Consider the following 19,917-nt stretch of genomic DNA (forward strand, 5'->3'; position numbering starts at 1 on the left):
ATGAGGCCCATGGACAGACTAGGAGGGTGATAGAGCGCACAATAGGTGTCCTGGAGGCTAGATTTCATAGTCTACACATCTCTGGCGGTTCCCTGGCCTATGAGCCTGAAAAGGTGTGCAAAATAGTGGTGGCCTGCTGCATGCTGCACAACGTGGCTGTGAGAAATTCTATCCCCCTCTTGGAGGAGGGGGGTGCTGTATATCCAGACCTGCTTCCTCAGAGAGGGGATGAGAGTGATGGTGATGATGACGAGGGGGAAGGTGTACATTCCAGGACCAAACTGATACAACTCTACTTCCAGTAACTATGTGGGACTATTCGATAAGATTGCTGTCTGTGCAGCATACTGTCAGTGTGCCTTTTAATCTGGGGGGGGTGTTGGGCCAATAGTCATTGCCACTGTGACCAGGTCTGCATAGGACAGATAACATTATAGTATAATAGTTTGACACATCTGTAGGCACAACATGTTATGCGTGTGGTGCATTTCCTGCTACTCAGATAATAATACATTATTTATGATACCGTCGCATCCATACTTCACTTTGTTTAAACATAATGACAGGGGACATTGTAATAGGTGAACTGGTGTTTTATTTGGTGCAGGGATTACATCGTGCAGATTACAGTGATGGGAGTGGGCTACTGGTGGTTGTACAATATGGCAACATGGTCGCAACATTTGTTGGCAGTAGTGGTATGTCCATCTATGTTTTGCAAGTGTTTGCTGTTGTTTTCACACGGTTTGGTCGTTGATTTAGTGGGACACTTGGAGGACAGTTCTTGCCAGAGTCACTTCTTTGAGGGGGCCTTGGTCTTGGCAGGTGTTCCAGTGCCATATCTGGGCCTGAGGGGCCGTTTGGGTGCCTGGTGTTGGCCTGTATGGGTTGAGATGCATGTCTCCTGTGTGTCCTGAGAGGGTAGAACAAGTCCAGTTGCTGCCGATGCTGTTGTTGTCCGGTCTGTAGCTTGGCCTGTAGTAGGGGCTTCCTGGTCTGTGTGGGCCTCATGCTGTTTTGGGACAAGGTGCAGCAGTGCACCTGCTATGGTGGACATTGTGGCATTGTGCAGTTTCCACTGCTCCATGGCCTCTTGGTGGTGTGCTAGCTGCATCCTTTGACTCTGCTCCAGGGTGGATACTCTCTGGGCCAATCTGTCCTGGGTATGGTGATATGCTCCCAGAACCCCAGAGATCACGTCCTGGGCTGCAGCATCAATCCCGTGGCCTCCCCCTGGGCCATTGATGCCTTCCCACTGGGCCTAGCCCCCTGTGCCTGTGTCCCCTGCACAGGTCTGGCAGTACCACTTGTGCTGGGGACAGCGTCTTCCGGCCTGTTGGTAAGGGGTGACTGTGGCCTCTGTCCATGTGTTCCACCAGTCTATGGCCTGGATACACAGGTTTGGGGATGGTTGCCCTGAGCTGATGTTGTTGGCTGGGTGGTAGGGGTGTCAGTGGTGTCCTGGGTGGGGCTGCTGGATGATGACTGTCCAGGACTGTGTGAGGGACCAGGGTGATCGTCAATGTCCAGGGTTCCATCCCCAGTGTCCGGGGAGGTGCCTCTGTCTTCCTGTGGGGCACTGCCACTCCTTGCCCTGTCTGTCAGGGTGGCATGGGTGGTGGTGCCTGTTGGGGGAATGGACATGTCTGTTACAATTGCATGATCAGATGGGGTGCACAGGACTGGACAGTTTGGTGCATGTTTTCAAACTTTGGGGCCATGCAGGGTGTTTTTGTGAGGTTTACATTGCATTTTGCTTTGGAAGTGGAGGTGCATTGTGGGTGCTGTAGGCCATTGTGATTCCTTGCAGGGGTAGGTGTCTGTGCACAGGGGGAGGGATGTGAGCCTGTTAGTGGGTTTGTGGGCATGCAGGGGGAATGGATGTAGTGATTGTTGCCTGGGTCGGGTAGTGGTCCTGGTGGGTGTTGGACGGGTGGGGTGGTGCATGAATTACAGGTGTGATGGATATGGGGTAAATGTAGACGACTTACCCAAGTCCATTCCTCCAGTGAGTACTGTGAGTCCCTCAGGATGCAGGATGGCCAGTACCTTTTCCTCCCAGTAGGTGTAGTCGGGTGGTGTTGGTGGAGGTCCTCCCCAAGTCTTTTGGACTGCAATGTGGTTCCTGGATGCCATGGACCTGACCTTCCCACGCAGGTCGTTCCATCTCTTGCGGATGTCGTCCCTGGTACGTGGATGGTGTCCCACTGCATTGACCTTGTTGACTATTGTCTGCCATAGCTCCATCTTCCTGGCGATGGGTGTGTGCTGGACCTGTGCCCCGCATAATTGTGGTTCAACCTTCAGTATCTCGTCCACCATGGTCCTAAGCTCCCTTTCTGTGAAACGTGGGTGTTTGGGGGGTGCCATGGTGTGTGTTGTGAATGGTGTCTTGTGTGGATCTAGGTGGGAGTTCTCTTGTGTGGTTGGGTGTGTGAGTCGTGTGATGTGGCATTCAGTGTCTGCCTGTAGTGTTGTCCGTCTGGCTTCTCCTATTGGCGATGCAAAGGATTGTGGGGTGTGTCTGTGAGTGTTTTATAGTGTTGTGGATGTGTGTCAGGTGTGTGGGTTTCAAACTTGCCAATGTGTGCATTTCTTACTGTTGGGTCCACTTGCCGCCCATGGCAGTCTATACCGCCACTGTGATTTGTGCTTCATTATTTGGAGGGCGGGGTGTTTGTGTGCTCGGCAGTGGCGGGCTGGGAGGTCCAGCATTTTTACTGACAAAGTCCTGGCAGTGACTGGTGGCAGGGAGATTTTTGTCGGTTTCTGATTTTTCCATCATTATATGGTGGGTTTCTGTTCACCATCGCCACGGCCATCGACGGTGTTTACCGCTTTGTTCATAATGAGGGCCTAAGTCTCTAATTTCTTTACTATTATCAGGAATATATGAGCAACAATGCCTAGAATTAATCATTCTACAAACTCCGCCATTCTGCGCTAAGAGAATGTCTAAAGCAAGACAATTCTGAAGAGTCATATCCCTTTCTGCAGCTAATTCAGTATCTATCAGGAGTATGGCCCCTGAAAAATGTGTCAGCATGTTATCCACAATAGTAGACAACTTTCGAATCTTTATCGAATTCAGAATAACTCCCATTGAAGGAATCATCATCTAAATATATCTCCCACTATGCCAGAAAAAAACTCCCTCCCCTGTCTCATATAATGTAATTCAGTCACTTTCGGAAACGTCTTCAAATAATTCACTTGATAAATCTTTGGGAAAACTATCCCCATGTATAATGTCCCATACCATCCTCTCAGAATACGGTAATAAGCATTAAGACCACAGATGTAATAAATCCGTGGAATAGCTGGGTCCTGTCTTTTCAACATAAATGTCCATTTACTCTGAAACCAAAACACATCTACATTCACTTGTTTCCACAAATAAAGTGTCAGCGCATGATTTAGGCCTATATATACAAAGTTTCCCCACACGTTGGGCATCTAAAGATAATTTCCCTTGCGTTTCAATTGCACTGTAAGTATATTCATTCCTGTAAGTCCTTTTCTCTAAGCCTTTTTCTAACTTCTTCAATGCCTTTCTCCTGTCATCTGTGTGACCTAAGAAGTTTTTCTCTAAAGGTGTAAGCAAGCATGTTAAATTATTGTGGTGTGCATAAACTGTACCATATGGCAATGTAGGTTCAAAGAAACCTATAACTGATACTATGTCATTATCCTTAGCTGCTCTACTCAAATACCTAATTATAGAGACAAATGAAAACACAACATCATGATTCAAGTAAAAGTACTGGATGTACTCATGGTTATAAAATCTTGTTAGTAGCAGACTACAACGTATTCCATATGTTAGTGGCAGACTATGGTTCGTAAGTCCTTCCTCAACTGATGAAGGAATCTGCGTACACACAGAACACTTCCTTGCATCCATCGTCTCAACACACTCACTCAACAAGCGATAGAAGACATTAGAAGAAAGTTCTCCTTGTGCATTAGTACCCTCACGCAAATACTTCTCATCTAACCTAAATCTTTCTATTGCCGTTAGTGCAGTAGTATGGTTAGCTTCACCCTTATCAAGAACAGACATACCCACAATCAATACCACAAACAATATCCCACACATAATCGCCAAACCAATACTCATACATTTACAACACCTAGTATTTCTACCCTGCTGGCTAATGTTACTCATAATCTGTAAAGAATAAGAAAGCAGAAGAAAATTATTTTTTAACTGCAGCAAAAATCAAAAACTCTGCTTTCAGCAGTTATTTACAGCTTTCAGTCTCACTTCCAGGATCCCTTGTCAAAATCGGTAAGCAGCTTGTCAGATTCAGGTTTGAAAAGTCACATCAGGTTATCAATGTCTCTTCCTGTTACTTTCGATAGTCTCTTTCTCAAAAAAATTCTCTCAGATTGTTTCAACAGTTCAGTTCATCAGCCTCCTTCAAGTGCCAAAATACTGACCTGGAATGTCTCCATCAAAACAAAAAGACAAAACTTCTTGCTGCCATTCACTTGTAGTTGCATACGCCCATTCAGGACCTGTGTATCTTCGACTTGCTATTCTCTTTCTCTCTTTCTTCTTCGATTGTTGTCTCAACAACCACTTCCTTTCTCTTTCCTTGTGACTCTGGCCACTTATCTCCTTTCAGTGGACCTTTTGTCAGTGTTCTCTTCAGAGTCGAACTTGAAACTTCCCCTTGTTCTGTGGTGTTTCCTCTTGACAGACCCGCAACAGGTTCTGGAGGAGTCAGATCACAGTGACTTTGATTCACCTCAACTCCTTTTCCCTCTGGGTCTGGCAATTGCTCTGTTTGTCTCTCAAGATCATGTGCTTCTGGGAAAGCCCTCCTCTGACTAGGCTCTCCTGCCGCCTCAATAGACAGGCTGTCCGTCACCCTCCTGGAGGTCTCTTCTTCGTCTCTCACAGGAGTGACTGTGAGAGACGTCCTCAACAGGCTCAGATCCGGTCTCAGTTCCTCTTTGATCTCTTTCCAGCCCTGAGACTTGGTTCACTGTTGTTAGTATTTTCAACAACTCTTCTTCCTCATGAACCAGTAGACATGCCACCTTCTTCGTGTGACTGGCATGGATCCAATTTGGAATTCCAGTGCACTTCACAGCTGTGGTAGTTGTCAGACCTGCCTGGAACGGTCCTTTCCAGCAAGGCTCCAAACAAGTTTTCCTCACGTGTTTCCGGACCACAACCCATTCTCCGACTCTCAGGTTGTGCCCTGGGTCATGGATCAGTCGCAGTGTGGTGGCTTCCACCTGCTGAGAGAAAGAGTGAACCACATCAGCCAGACCTTTGCAGTAGTCCAACACCATATCATCTGTAATGTTGACAAGTGCATTCACAGGCACCGCTGGTAACCTCATGGCTCGGCCCAGAAGGATCTCATGCGGCGACAATCCTGTCTTCCTGTTGGGTGTGTTTCTCGTTGGCATCAAAACTAAAGGCAATGCGTCAGGCCATTTCAAACTCGTGGACGCACACATCTTTGCAACTCTTGACTTCAAGGTACCATTCATCTGCTCCACTAGTCCTGATGCTTCAGGCGGTATCTACAAAGCAATATCTGCTCAATGTTCATTGCTGCACACAGTAATTGAATCTCTTCATTGCTGATTTGACTTTCCCTATCTGATTACAAAGAGATCGGAAACCCGAAACGCGGTATCAGTTTACTAAGCAGTAGTTTCGCTACTGTGAGACTATCATTTCTTCGTGTAGGGTAAGCTTCAATCCAGTGACTAAAAATGCACCCCATCACCAACACATACCTCAAAGCTCCACACACAGGCATCTTAAAATCCATCTGCATTCTGCTGCTCTTCCAATGTGGCTCAAATTAACCACTGTCCCTTTGCTCATGTTCAGTTGTTGGCAAATGACACAACAATGGCAATCTGCTTCAGCAACCTGCCTAATCCTCGGGTTAAACCAATCATGTTTGAACAACCGAATCATGGCATCCCTCCCAACATGTGCTTGACCATGATAATACCTAGCCATTTGAAACAACAGACTATTTGGCAAAACCAATTGACCCTCTTCTGAAACCCACAATTCATCTTGCCTTTGCACACATTTCATTTTGCTCCATGAACGTTTTTCCTCCCTGTCAGAATTATTCTGCAACATTTTCAATTCCTCCGAGGTGTCAATTACTTTCAATGCAAACCTTGGACATGTTTCGTCTTCTTCAGGTAACATTTCCCACTTATCCTTGAACGATATACAGTTCAATGCATAAAACCTTGTGACTTTATCTGCATGTCCATTTCCCAGTGATACAAATTCCTGCGACTTCAGATGTGCACCGCATTTCACCACGGCAATCTTTTCATGCATTTGGATAGCATGTAACAGTTCTTTAATTCTTTCACCATTTCTCACTGGTGAACCAGAAAAGGTCATGAAACCTCTCTGTGACCACAACTGGCCAAAATCATGGACTATTCCAAATCCATACTTGCTATCTGTATAGATTGTAACTTTCATCTGAGCAGAAACATGGCACGCTCTAGCAAGGGCTACCAGTTCCACTACTTGGGCAGAATACACTCCTCGAAGAAAAGAAGCTTCTAAAATACCAGTAATTGTGCACACAGCATATCCTGCTCTCAGTGTCCCTGGTTTGTCTCTTAAACAAGAACCATCAACAAAGATAATTTGGTAATTCTCTTCCATTCGGGTATCTCTAATGTCAGGTCTTGGTTTTGTGCACAAGTCAGTTACTTCAAGACAATCATGATCAAAGTCTTCCATCTTCTCAATTTCAACATTTTCATTTGGGAGTAAGGTTGCCGGGTTCAGCACTGTACATCTTTTCAATGACACATTTGGTGACTCTAGAATACTCGTTTCATATCTGGTCAACCTCGCACCAGTAAAATATTGGGTTTTCGTCCTTGTAAGTAGAATCTCAATAGAGTGAGTCACCATTATAGTCAGAGTACGTCCCATCACAATGCCTCTTCACACTGTGTAAGGCTTTGACCAACCGCTGCAACTGTGTGCAAACAACCAGGTAAGGCTGCTGCAACTGGGTCCAAAGTAGCTGAGAAATCTGCTACTGGGCGGTTTACACCTCCATGGACCTGAGTCAAGAAAAACAAAGAACATACATCACGCTCATGACAAAACAATGTGAAAGGTTTTGTGTAGTCATGCATACCCAAAGCTGGGGCCTTGCACAGACTCTCTCGCAATTCAGGGAACGCTTTCATTCCAGCCAGGTCTAACACTATGGGATCAGTGACTTCCTTATGAGTCAGCTTCTGCAATGGTCTCAAAATGACTGAAAATTTTGGAATCCATTGGCGACAGTAGCCTATCATCCCTAAAAACATCCTGACATCTCTCTGTGTGATCGGGGTATTTATCTGCAATATGGCTGCAATCCTTTCTCTGGATATCTTTCTTGATCCTTTCTCAATCTGGTGACCCAAGTATTTCACTACTTTCTGACAGTATTGCAATTTAAGCGGAGACACTTTATGACCAATCTTTCCCAAATGGTTCATTAACGCAATTGTATCATACTTGCACTCGTTCTTTGTTTTAGACACAATCAGCAAGTCATCAATGTCCTGTAACAAGGTCGATTGGAAAGGCAATTCCAACGACTCCAAATTCTTTTTCAAGATCTGATTGAATATGAAAGGGGACTCTGAAAACCCTTGAAGAATTCTGAACCAACAATAAACTCGATCCAGAAATTTGAAACAAAAGAGAAATTGGCTGTCCTCATAAAGAGGCACAGAAAAGAAGGCTTGTGACAAATCAATGACAGTGAACCATTCAGCATCACATGGAATCTGAAACATTATCACAGCTGGATTTGGTACCACAGGACAACATTTGACCACAATTTCATTTAGTTTTCTCAAATCTTGGACAATGCAAACTTTCCCAGAGGGCTTTTGCAAACCCATTATTGGTGAATTACATTGGTTGCTCAATACTCCCTTCAAAACCCCTTTCTTTACAAAGTCTGCAATTGTTTGGGTGACCTTCATAAGAACATCTTGTGGCATGTGATACTGTGGAATTTGAGGAAAAACTGCATTCAGTTTTACAGTAACTTTAACTGGCTCAACTCCTTTTATCAGACCTATTTCTTTTCCTGTCACATCCCACACTTTCTCCTTAAACGATCCCTGCAAATCAGGATGAAGCTCCTTCACTGTAAACATTGGGGAAAATTCAATCAGGGGGTTCTCATTTGTAGTTTCACCTTCTATCTCTGGGGCTTGGTCGTCTTCATCATCACTATTCATCTAAATCTCAATTCCATTATTTGAACAATTAATCGAACATTTCGTTTTACACAGCAAGGCCTAGATTTATACTTTTTTGGCGCCACATTTGAGCATTTTTTTACGCAAAAGCAGTGCAAACTTACAAAATATAATTGTATCTTGTAAGTTTGCGCGACTTTTGCACCAGAAAATGGCGCAAATGCACCACAAAAAAAGTATAAATCTGGGCCTAAGTCTCTTCAAGTAGGGATACCGCACTTGAATCGCAGACTACAAATTTGCGCAATCCCTGAAAGTTGCCAGTTTAACCTGAACTTGTTCTGTAACCGGGTTGGTCAAATACTGATTCACTACTCCTACAATCTAAACTGTTTTACCTGAAAGGGACAAGTTTGGAACTTCTGCACTTCTCACTGTAGAGCGTGTAGCTCCCATGTCAACCAAAAATGAAACTATGCGACCCATAACCTTTCGCTTCACATAGGGACCTCTCTGATCTACTTCTAAGGAAGTTGCAAGCACACATGGTTCCTCATCTGAACTGTCGCTCATCCAATCATCATTTATGTCATTCTCATTGTGTAACGGGAATTGGTGCACTGTGTTATTACCTTGGGTAAGCCTCTGACCTGTGACCTGTTGAGAAAGCATCTGTTGCTGTTCCGTTGGGGCTTGAGATATTTGAATTTGCTGTCTAGGTACCATGGGAACCTGCTGTTGCATTGGCTGCAACTGTGCCATTTGCACCTGTTGCATGGGTTGGAAATTCTGCACTTAATTCACATTATTTTGAAAATTTCGATTAGGACCTCTCACTCTTGGTCCTCTCACATTCTGGAACAAATTGAGGCCAGTACTCTGCTGAACGACACCTTCCTGCACCATCATCAAATACTCCTGTTTCCAATATCCAACGGCTCCGCAAACGTGACATGGCAATAATTTCTTCATTCACTGTACATCATTCTGAACCCCTACAGTACTCAATCTCATCACTACAGTTCTCTGCATACTACAACACCTCATCAATTGGCTTTGTTTGCCAGCAAATCAAATGTCTCTTAATCATCTGGCTAATTACAGGTCTCAACCCTTCCACAAATCTGAACACAAAATTAATCATGTCTCTCGCCTCAATTGTCTCTGTACCACTGTAATGCTTGAACACCTGTAACAATTTCTCATAATCCGCATGTATCGCTCCTTTTCTTCCTGAGCTGACCTGTCAATCCTCTGCCAATCAATATTCTTGGGCAAATTCTCATTTTTAAAAACTCATTCACCTTATAGTAATATTTTATTACCTTGGGAGATGGTGCACCTGTATTTTTGTCTCTCTCTGGTTCGCTTGTTGGCCAATCTACACTCCTGTTACACTCTATCCACAGATCAGCTGGAACCACTATCTCTAGTAATGTGTTCAAGTCCTCCCACAGGCACTTTGCAAGTTTCACAAACCTGTCTGTCTGCTGATGTCACTCTACTGGCTTCTCTCTCAATTTTGGATAATCATTTGTAAATTATAGAATGTCTCTTCTGCTCCAAGGGACATGAACAGAATTACCTCCTGGAATCTCTCTCATTGGTAACATTTTCACTTGATCTTGGCCTTGCTGCACATTTGCAATCAGCGCCACAGAATTCCTTTTTCTTTTGTCTCTTTTCTTCACCCATCTGCCTTCCCATTTGTCTAATGCTCCCCTAAGTCTGGGCACTTTGAAGCAATTCTTTAAGGTGTGCCTTCTTTCCGGCAGATCTCACATGTTCAAAATCTTTGGTCTCAAAATCTAATCTGTAACTCCTTTTCAAATGCTTCATTTTCTCTATTTCTACACCGTACTTCTCTGCCAGATCTGCTAGCTTCTGATGCACATTGCTCACTTCTCTTGTAATCTTCAGGCAAGGATATCTAAACTTTGCTTCTGTGTAGGATTCTAACCTGGTCACACCCATAGTTCCCTCAATGAGTTCACCTGCTTCCCTACTTAGTCTAGCATAATTCAAACACTCCGCTCCTTTAGGAGCACTCTGCGGGGTATTCAACTTCTCTAACCGTTCAGTCAGCTGCTGAGCTGTCAAACCTTGCAACAAAATATTACTGACTTTGGCTGGTGACACCTGCTGTGCAACTGCATTTGGGGTCTGCGATGTCAACAATTTCAAACTCTGGCTAACGTATGACCCTACCATAGTATCTGGAAGTGCTACAAATGGACTGAGGTCTAACAAGGATCTTGATCCATCAAACGTCTGTTCCACAGGAGAGACTACCTGAGCATTCTCACTATGCCCTCTCCTCATTATATTCTGGGACATGGTACCCTGCTCACCTACAGTAGGTTTCTTCTGTGCAAATAAGAGTACGGCTGGACCAACAGAAATAGGTAACAATATAGCATCTGGGGTTGGTCCGGTACTCTGTGGGAGAGTAACTCCCATGTTCTGATTCATCATTGAAGACATATCAGACTATACCCCTGTTACTGGAGAGCATCCTGGCATGGCCTGTGGCTGCACTTGGGGCAGTAAAAATGGAGTTGGTTCAGTCTGATCCAACATCGGTCTCTGGTAAACCTGTTCACTAGGCACCATGAAATTCAAAGTCGTTTCCATAATGGGCACATATCACGGTAAATGATCTGAACCTGTGGCGTTTGCATCTGATTTTGCACTACAGGAGTAGTAGGCACATTAAGACCACTCTGCATTGCATTCTGTGTCAGGCTAGCATTAACTTGCATCGTACTCATTGTCCTATTAACCTGTGTCGAGGCTGTGGGATCAGCACTGAAACTCGGACCACTCTCATGTGCTGCATATGGTGGTGGGCGACTTCTCAATAACTGTAAAATAAAGTCATCATCACCTGATTCTTCCTCCACTGTTGAAGACTTTCTAGCCCCCCTACTTTCGGACGGACTTCTGTTAGTCTTTCTAGTAGCTTTCCTTCCTTCCGTCTCATTGTCCTGCGTAATTGCCGGAACCAACTTAATTCCGTGCAAAGTCTCCATCCTCCAGACTTTCTGATCACTGTCCCACTTAGCCTCTGTTAAAGTCTTTTCTGCCTTTCACATCCTCCTCTCGAATTTCTGTTGCTGTTGCTGTCTGGCTACTAGCTCCTAAATTGCTAATCAATCAAACTGTGCTGGTCTCGGAAGGAGCTTCGATTCATATAGCACCATCCTTAAATGCTCTAGAACCCTCAAATCGTACGTCCCATTTGTAGGAAATGCTAAGTTCCCATCCTTCTCTGTCACTTTTCACCATTGCTTTAGCCAAAGACATGGCGTGACACCCTTCTCTTCCATTACAATGTAAGCTGGTGTACCTTCTGGTGGCGTAGCCTCGCCTATACTTGTTGTAATATACGTATCTCCCCTTAAAGCACTCTTTAAAGCTTTAAAAAATTCATCTTTTTGACCTTTTTGTTATATAAAATAAAATCAGGAAGTGACTTTTAATCCTAGAATTCTCTTCACCTACTTTCTCAACCAATTGCCTCTCACAGACGGCTGCCAATCTGTGCGCGACCCTTCTCACTAACCGACCAATCCCAGTGCGGCTCCATTGATGTCACACTCACACGTACTGCGGCTGACAAAGTCTTGCAGCATGTTCTCCCAAACTTCAATTCACACAAAACTAATGCAAAAATTGTGAGCACTAATCAAAAACAAAAAAATGAATCTGCTGGTTTACTACAGGAAAGGTAACACAATCGCTTCAGAAACTTAACTGATTTTTCACTGACGGCTCTTCCCACACTTACAGCTACTCCTTCTTTCTCAGTCTCCCAGATACGCAAGCAAAATTCGACCCGCAAATTTTACTCTCAACTGATCAGTGGGTCTGTCCTGGTGCACATAGGACTCGCCAGATCTCAGTTGAAATTTTCTTTCAATCCCTCTGACTCATACTCTGACCTGTCGACCACACCTTTTCGACCTACTAAACCAGACAAATTACAACATAAAACCAAGTGTCTCATACACTTTTCAACATACTTCTGAGTCTTAGACCACGCAAGGTCAGTACATCAACAGCCACGTGGACAATTTTTTAGCACAAGGCAACACACACATGTGAAGTTCGACGACTTCCCCACTCCCACACTGCAGAGGATGCACACTCCTTCTACAACTTGATTTGGAGTACGCAAACTCCCTAAGCCCTCACAAACTTCCCAATTCACCTGCAATTTGCATAAGATGTGCAAGCGCAACCTCCTTCATTTACTCTGTCACTAGAATGCCAAGAACATCCTCAAGAAATCCTTAGCAAGATCCGAGATTCTGGGAAAGCCATTTCTGGACTTAGGGGAACATTTTCTCTCCAATTAACATAATTAAAAAATAAAAATCCAAATTGCAGTAATAATGAACTCTCAAAGGACCAAATCATCAAGCTACTACCATCTCCGTTAACTTTTATGTCTTCCTGCTACCACCTCTGAGACTACCAATCCTACTACTATCTCTGTTAATACCTGTTATTCTATTCTAGACGTCTATGCTACCGTCTCTGGGAACACCTACACCAGGCTCTTAGGGAGACGAACCATCAGTCTCTGCTACCGTCTCTGGGAACACCTACACCAGGCTCTTAGGGAGACAAACCATCAGTCTCTGCTATCTTCTCTGTACCTCTGTTACTATCTCTGGTAACGCCTGTTACTCTGTATCGGATGTCTATGATGGGCCCTTAAGGAGACTAACCATCACCTATGCTACCATCACTTAATAGGTAAGGTCAAATAAGTTGATGAACCTTTGGACTCGTAATTAAGATGAGCCCACCATAACTCCAGTACATGCAGATCAATAATCACTAATCAATCACTAACATCAATAGCCAATGATAATCAATAACTTTAATAATCAATGGAGTCAGTAATTGTCACACACAATGACCTTTCAGTCATGAATAACCACACCTTACAGTAAAAGTTTGAATATGTATTTCCCTATATTAACAATGCTAACATCATGTAAATTAATATCAAAATCAAATGATACACATTCAGAAACAACACTAGCTGTCCAAAGCAACAGAACAAACGTAATCTAATCAAAGCTTGAACTATCACACATTCTAAGGTTACAGTGCAAATTAATAACAAGAACAATTTTGCAAACAAAATCACATACAGGTAGCTTCAGCAAATAAACGTATCAAGCATCATTCCTTATTAGCAGATTTTCATTAGTGAGGATCCTTAACTGACACCAGATTAGCATCAGCATGTTGGGCTTCATGCAAAACAATTTAGTAACACGAATTTGGAAAAACATCTAACTATGGATTTCCCAAAACAGTGTGGTTGGTACCTAGAAAGAAAAAGCAAATATACATATCATATATGGGTACAATAATAGCTCTCCTCAATTTGATTGGCAAGTTAAGATAGTCTTCATCATCAGGACATCAGTTGATCAGCAAGGCATCAGGATTCAGCATCAAAGTTCTGAAAACGCAAAGTCTTTTAGCAATAAAATTAAGCACTTCTCTTGTCAAGACTCACAAGAAAATAGCAGTGGTGTCAAAAGGCAAAAGCGCAATGGCTCGAATGCTGGTTTCTTCTCAGTACAGTCCTGTTAAGTTAAATTCACTAAAACTACTTCCCAAATCCCTATTGGTCAAGGGATCACATGTTCACACTTTGTCCAATAAAACTAAAACTCAAAATCTATTAATTCTACCATTACTCCGTTCACATGTCGCTGATTGGTTTTTCCTGCAATGTTCTCATCATCCGGCTCCACGGGTAACAATATTGTTGTGGCTTCTACTCCAGTCAGTGTCTCCATTGTTCCCCTCCTGAGAAAGTCAGTCTTACACACATTAAACACATAGGCGGTCATTCTGACCCTGGCGGTAAAAACCGTCAGGGCCGTGGTCCGCGGGAGCACCGCCAACAGGCTGGCGGTGCTCCTTTGGGCATTCTGACTGCGGCGGTACAGCCGCGGGCAGAAACGGAAAGTCGGCGGTGTACCGCGGGCTTTCCGCTGTCCAGGGGAATCCTCCATGGCGGCGCAGTTTGCTGCGCCGCCATGGGGATTCCGACCCCCATACCGCCATCCTGTTCCTGGCGGTTTCGGCCGCCAGGAACAGGATGGCGGTATGGGGTGTCGTGGGGCCCCTGGGGGCCCCTGCAGTGCCCATGCCAATGGCATGGGCACTGCAGGGGCCCCGTAAGAGGGCCCCACTTAGAATTTCAGTGTCTGCTTAGCAGACACTGAAATTCGCGACGGGTGCTACTGCACCCGTCGCACCCCTTCCACTCCGCCGGCTCCATTCGGAGCCGGCTTCCTCGTGGAAGGGTGTTTCCCGCTGGGCTGGCGGGCGGCCTTTTGGCGGTCGCCCGCCAGCCCAGTGGGAAACCCAGAATGACCGCCGAGGTCTTTTGACCGCGGTACGGTCTTCTGGCGGTTCCCCATAATGTTACATTTAGCAAGAACAGCATCTTCTAGCAGTCAGTTCTCATCAGAAAACTTTCTCAGCTGCTAGCACATTTACACAACACAATGGAAAATCACAGTTTAACTCTCTAGGACAGCCATTTATTAAACTTAAGAAATACAGCTTAACATGAGGCCTGGCAACTAGGCCAAGACGTTCGCTAAGTTAATGCCTACAATTAATAAAGCTAACACATAATGCATAACCTTTAATATGACATATTACCACATTAATCAAACATATGCTCAACATTTCATAGCATTAGACTATTATTAAGTACACTTTGTTAACATTGGCGGCCACTCATTGTAATCACATTTTCAGATGCATGCATTATTTTTCTATGTTATTATATTTTCCACACAAATCTATTACTCAGAATACATGAACACTCATTAATATTTTTTATTAAAACAACTGCACTAGCAAGGACTGCTGCCTTGCTGACCTCTGGCTCTGCTGAGAAGTGCTCTCCAAGGGCTTGGATTGAGCTTACCTCCTGTTTCCTGAAGTTTTAGGGCCAAAAAGACTTCATCTGTGCAAAGAAATCCTTGTGAGGTGAAAACGTATGCACAGCCTGCCGGAATCGACCCGCAACCTGCCCAGTGGTGAGAAATTCACCACACCGCTGAACCGGAACGACGCAGCCCGGCTCCCCGAGTGGAGATCGAGGCAGAGCCAGCGTTGCGACCGGAACTTCGATGCACAGCCCACTCGATCGACGCATCGCAAGCTGGAATGACGCAGCTCGACTTCCTGTGAGAGGAATCAACGCAGTGCCTGCCGTGTGGTAGAGACTCCAACGCATCGCCCCCCAGATCGACGCAGCACCTGTGACTTCGCCCGGCACACCCAGTATTTCCATGCATCCTCCCTGGGCATCAAAAGACCCTGCATCACAAAGAGGATTTAAGCCTGCACGCCGAAAATCGACGCAAAGTCCTTGCTGCATGTGTGCACCAGAGAATCTGATGAATGCCTACCTTTTTCCACGCATCTCCTCCTCTGTGGTTTTTGTGCGTGTAATTTTGACGCAAACAAGGTACTTTGTGCTTGCAAGAGACAGTTGTTGCTTTTAAGAACTTAAACCTCATTTTATCATTGCAAAAGTGATATTTTCAATTTGTATTTATCAAATCTTGATCGTTTTGACCTTAAACTACTCATATAAATATCCTTTATTTTTCTAAACCTGTGTGGTGTATTTTTGTGGAGCTTTTCACTGTGTTATTGCATGATTTATTGCACCAATACTTTACAGTTAAACCAGACTGCTCAGTGCCAAGTGTCAGAGGGTCGGCACAGGATAATTTGGATTGTTTGTGACTTACCCTGACTAGGATTGTGGTCCCTATTTGGACAAGGGTGTATACCTCTGTCAACTAGAGACCCCATTTCTAACCTTGGTGATCAGCGGTGAGGATAGGACTTGTATTTTTGCAGTAACATACAATAGCTATGTGTACACTACCTACCCACAGTTGAAGGTCAACTTGATTTTTTCTTTTTTTCTGCAATTTCGTTTTTATGCTTGCCAGTTTAATCAAATCTTCATACAACATGTCTCTGGCTGAGTCTGAAGAAGGAGCTGGAGAGTTTGACCTAGCCAAGCTGGAGACATACACTGTTAGCCAGTTGAAATGGTTCTGCAAGGGGATGGGAGTGCCTACTCTGGGTGCCTCCAGGAAGGAGGAGGACCAAAAGGCGCTGAGGGTCTAGGCAGAAGCCTGTTCACAGGAAAATGTTGAGATTGTGGAGCCAGAGGATGGCCCCTAAGAGGATTTGCCACCAGCAGGGGGGGATGTTACACCTGGAATTTAACCCCCTGCTAAACCAGGGAGCAAGTGTCCCTTGCCATGGCCTGACCACAGAGGAAAGGAGGGAGGAGAGAGAATTCCAATTGCCAATTGCAAGGTTAAACATGGAAAGAAAGGAAGGCTCAGAGAGAGGCAAAGTGAGGAGGGCTGAGGCTGCACTGGAGAGAGCCTTGGCTGAGAAGAAGCTTCTTCTGACTCATGAACTGAGTCTCAAAGAGCTGGACCTCAAGTCTAGGCAGTGAAAGTTGTAGCATACATGCAGGACTTCCTGGGGACAAGAAGGTTTGTATACCCAAGAATGTGGTGCCAAGTTATGTGGTGGGAGATGACATTGATCAGTGGTTGCCTGCTTTTGAATTTGCACTAAGGGCTCAAGGGGTTCCTGAAGAGCAATGGGGGGCAGGCTTGTGAGGATATGTACCAATTGTTGGGAGGGACACACTTCTCACATCAGCTACAAAGGATCAAAACACATACCATGAAAACCACGTTGCTTGCCAAGTTTGGGCTAACCCCTGAGGAGTACTGTCAGAGGTCCAGGGACAGCACCAAGCTCTCCACACAGACTTGGGTAGACTTTTTTGATTTGTCCAGTAAGGCACTGAATGGATGGGTACAGGGCAGTAAAGTAGATAACTATGTCGGGGTTGTATAATTTGATCCTGAGAGAACATATGCTCAGTGTTTGCTTTACAGAGTTGCGCCAGCACCTAGGGGACAGTAAGCTAACTGACCCTAGGAAGCTTGCTGAGGAGGCGGACCTCCGGGTTAGCACCATAATGTCCAAAAAGGTTTCTGGGGGACACACCCACAAAGGTGGTCAGGGTTCACATCAGAAGAAAGAGGGGGAGAAAAACTTAAAAAATAAGGAGATCTCAAAAGGTCCCCAAAACAATTCCCAGGGGGTTGCTGGGAACCAGTCCCAACCTGATCCTGAAAAGAGACCAGGGTACTTTGATAAAAATAAAGGGAAGTTTGTACCCAAATGCTTAGAGTGCACCAAGTTTGGTCACTACAAGGACAACTCCAAGTGTCCAATGTGGGCACAGCCCCCCACTGGAGAGCAGACACCTTAGTTAGCTAGCTTAGGGCTCTAGAAGTATGTAGTCCAAGATAGTTTTGGGAAACATATAGAGGTAACCCTAGTATCCCTGGGAGAAGAGGAAATGGTTCCAAAAGCCCACATGCCTGCCAATACTTCCAAGTATAGGCAGTGGGTCATCATTAATGGACAAAGGGAAGTGGCTCTTCTTGACACAGGGGCCAGCATGACCCCTGTCAGGGGTCAGGGGTCAGCTGGTGTCAGCAGAACAGGTCATCCCCAATACATTCCACAAGGTCATAGTTGCAGACAATCCGGAGAGTCACCTATCGGTGGCTCTCGTTCCCTTTGAGTGGGGGGTCTCTGGTATTCTAAAAGTAGCTGTGAGTCCTGCCATGCCTGTAGATTGTCTGTTAGGCAATGAGCTTGAGCATACTGTCTGGAAAGAGGTAGAGCTCAGGTCCCACCTGGAGATGTTAGGTTTGCCTGAATGGGTCAGCATGACCACATGGTCCATGGCTGCCCGGGAAGGGAGTCAAGGGTGTCTGGAGCTTGGAACAATGGCCGAGACAGCTGCACAGAGGAAGGGCAAGGGGTGTGAAAAACCGGTCCCAGACGTTTCCGTGGTGGTTGACGGGGTCCCAGAGTAGGAGGCAACTGAGCCAACTGGGGAGGACATCGCCGCCCTGGGTAACCTGCCTGAGCTTGCTGGCTGGCAAGCTGAGAGGCCAACCAGGGAGCAGTTCTGCAAAGTGCAGAAAGAGTGCCCCACTCTTGAGGGTTTGAGGCAACAGGCCGCAGCCCAGGCAGCAGGTGAAACCTCTAGCAATCACCATATCTGTTGGGAGAATGATCTCCTTTACAGTGAGCCCAAGGTACTGGAAGCTGTGGCAGCTTGTGTGCTGGTGGCCCTCAAGTGCTACCAGGCCTTCCTACTGGGGTTGGCTCACAACATCCCCCTGGCAGGACATTTGGGGCAAGACAATACCTTTGCCAGGCTTGTCACCCACTTTTATTGACCCTGAATGCAGGTAGCCTCAGATGCTTTCTGTAGGTCCTGCCCAACCTGCCAGGGTAGTGGGAAGACAGGGAAAAGGCTTAAGGCCCCCCTGGTCCCAATCCCCGTGCTGGCACCTCCTTCGAAAGGGTCGACATAGACGTCATTGATCCCTTGGACCCCAAAACTGCCCTAGGCAACAGGTTCATCTTGGTTTTGGTGGACCATGCCACCCACTATCCAGAGGCAATCCCTCTAAGGACAGTGACTGCACCTGTGGGGACCAAAGCTCTGATGGGGATATTTACCTGTGTGGTATTCTCAAAGAAGGAGGTGTCTGTCAGAGGCACAAACTTCATGTCTGCGTACATGAAGTCCATGTGGGATGCGTGTGGGGTGACCTACCAATTCACCACCCCTTACCATCCTCAATCCAATGGGCTTGTGGAGAGGTTCAACAAGACCCTAAAAGTCATGATCACAGGCCTACCTGATGCCATGCCATGTAAGTGGGACATCCTCTTGCTGAGCCCCTTCTTTGCTTCTAGAGAGGTGCCCCAGAAAGGGGTGGGGTTCAGCCCCTTTAAACTTCTCAGTGGGTACCCTGTCAGGGGACCCGTAAACATAGTAAAAGAGGGGTGGGAGAAAGCTCCCAGGAACCCCACCCCCCCCGGATGTGGTCAGTTACATGCTGGCCCTCGGCAACCAGATGCAACGCTTCTGGAAACAGGCCAAGAGCAACCTTGAGGCCAGTGAAGAGGTGATGAAGCAATGGTATGACCAGAAGGCCACCCTGGAAGAATTCTCACCTGGAAACAAATGCCCTCATTATGTACACGGCGGGAAAGACCGCACCGCCGGCGGTGGCGGTAACTACCGTCAACAGGCTGGTGGTCTGGCCCGCCAAATAATGAAGCACATGAAAAACAGGCAGCTTGAAAAACACTCACCGCCAGCAGAGGAGTGTCTGCAACGACGGAAGAGGCCACCCATAGGCCGATGGAAAGGCCAACCCGCCCAACAAATAATGTAGCACTAAAACGCCGTCAGTTCCTGGGCGGGAACCACTGCCACTCAAAGCCAGGCGGAAATAAACCAAATAAAAGGAAACACACGCCAGAGGCACACAGGACACACCGAAGCAGACATGGAGAGAGAATTGGAAATCATGCCAGTGCTGCTTCTTGCCATATACCTCAGTGACCGCCGACGAAGATGACGACGGTAAGTACCGGAAGAATGGGCACAGTCACATACCTACCCACTCAACCCACCCCGCAACGCACCCACAACCCATCACAACATAACAAGGCATACACACCTGAGCAAGAGGTACTTCCCCAACACAAGTCAAA

Source organism: Pleurodeles waltl, chromosome 3_2 (assembly GCF_031143425.1).
Source record: "Pleurodeles waltl isolate 20211129_DDA chromosome 3_2, aPleWal1.hap1.20221129, whole genome shotgun sequence".
Lineage (NCBI taxonomy): Eukaryota > Metazoa > Chordata > Amphibia > Caudata > Salamandridae > Pleurodeles > Pleurodeles waltl.